The 2,171-nt window shown below is 40.9% G+C and overlaps 1 protein-coding gene across 1 annotated transcript in view; it reads right to left on the bottom strand.

The window, feature by feature from the left end:
- Positions 1-2,171, bottom strand: part of LNX1 (ligand of numb-protein X 1) — a 195,866-nt gene that overhangs the window by 128,784 nt on the left and 64,911 nt on the right. The gene's annotated exons all lie outside the window — the stretch shown is intronic.

The raw sequence follows: 2,171 nt of genomic DNA, 5'->3' as shown, positions 1-2,171 counted from the left end.
GGAATCTCCAGAGCCACTAGAAACTGAAAGAGACCAGGGAAGACCCTCTCCTGGAGCCTTCAGAGGCATGTGGCACTGCTGATACCGTGATTTCCAATGTCCAGCCTCCAGAACTGTGAGAGAATAAATGTGAATTGTTTTAAGCCACCAAGTTTATGGAGATTTGTTATGGCAGCCCTAGAAATACTACACATTCTAGGGGTATTCCTGCAGGAATGGGGCGAACACTCCCAACAATCCATTCCAACACTTCTCCACATGGCTTAGAAATAGGGGAAACCGTCTGGAGATGGCAGCCACTTAGACTGCTACATACTTAACAACTCTACCCTAGTAAAAAAATGTATTAATTTCCCTTCAATCCATTAATGAATTAGAATACAGATGCCTTCAGAGATGACTGTTAGACTAAATTTGCAAAGGGCCTCAAGCAAAAAAAAAAAAAAAAAAAAAAGGCCACAGATAGAATGGCTGAGTGTGTGTATGTTGTGGAAGGTGTAATGTAAGTCTGACAATACATTTAATGAGGAGTCTGAAAACACATGATGACTCATGTATTAATGTGAGTATGCAGGAGCCTAAACATGCCGCGCTCTATTCAGAAAAGGCCACGAGACTCAAATGCAGTCATAAGGAAGTTATGCAAATCATCTCAGCAGATAGCAATGGCATATTTAGACCTCCCCATCATGCATGTGCTATTGTGCCAAGAAGCTATTAAAGAAAATTCTTGGAGAGTTTTGACTGCTGCTGGTGAAGTCTTTTGTGTGTCTGTGACAAATGCATCAAACACAAGCAGCAAATAAGAGTCACTTGAAAAACATGGTGGAGTCTAAGTCCACACATTCCAAGTCACGAATTAGTGACGTTACCAAAAATGTCCCTGGTTAATTGAGACAGAACTTGCTCCCACTGTTAGCAGTGTACTAGTGGACTTACCATGTCAAGGAACTTGGCTTTCTAGAGCAGAGAGAAGTTTTTTCAGATAGGTAGAGGAAGAAGGGCAGAGGTGAAGAGAAGAAAAGTAAACATGGTCATAAAAACTGCAAATCTCAAATTGGAGGATCATCTTGTCTACCTTCTACCTGAGGCAGAAATTCTCTTTAGAATATAAAATAAAGAATGATTGTTAATATTTAATGAGCAGTTTGTGATATGCAAGATACTGTGTTAGGTATTCAACGTGTTTTTTCATTTAATCTAAAATAATCCTATGAGATCATTAAGATGAGTGTACACTTTACAGATGAGTGTACGTGCAGCTGAAGAACATAAATCCTCTTTGTCGTTCATTTATGAACTCATCCACTCATCCAGCAAATAGACACCATGCACTAAATATGCCCCAAAATGATCATCTTTCGTGACAAGAAACTCAGTACCTCAAAAGGCAACCTACTACATTTTCGGACAACTCTCATTCATAGGAAGTTCTTCCTCTTACTGATCTGAAGTGTGGCTCTGTGTAACTAACCAAACGGGACACTGTGGTTTCCTCATGTCACACAGAACAAAGTGGAGAAATGGTAAACACAAAAAGTTTACAGACAACCGACATTTTCCTTCCTGATTTCAGCTCAGTGTTGTTTTCTACATTTTATGTATTTTTATTGTTTTCATGTCAACCCTATTCTTTGGGGGTAGTTGATGGTCGAATCGTATGAACCCAGGAACATTGATACAGTCTTCCTTCCAAATAGTTTTGAAAAGCCTTTGATACTTTGGAGGCACTGTCAGAGGACAATACATTTGCCAACCACATAAAAGTGAGTCTATGTAATATCAGTACATAACTATCAGGTATAGTTATATGCTACAGGGAAGTCCATGAATACTGAGGCAATGAGAAAGACACACTCTAGAGCATCTCTTATCTGTCCTCGCCTTGCCAGCATCTTACAGATGGCCTTTCGAGTAGTCAAGATTATATCCTGGTCAATAGGGTGAGAGGAATAAAAAGCAGTCAGGACCCCACCGGACTCCGTTTAATTCAAATACAGAAAGGAGGTCCTAGCCCAGATCATGGAGACAAGGGGCAGTGGCAGGTGAAGCCAGGAAATCACCGCTCCAGGAAGACCCACTATTTACTCACATCACAGAAGCCCACTGCCCACAGGTTTACAAAAGACCAGGCATTTGCACTGGCAGCCACCCTACCCTGGAACTCCAAG

Source organism: Callithrix jacchus, chromosome 3, assembly GCF_049354715.1.
Source record: "Callithrix jacchus isolate 240 chromosome 3, calJac240_pri, whole genome shotgun sequence".
Taxonomy (NCBI): domain Eukaryota; kingdom Metazoa; phylum Chordata; class Mammalia; order Primates; family Cebidae; genus Callithrix; species Callithrix jacchus.
This window is presented reverse-complemented; position numbering and strand designations above follow the sequence as displayed.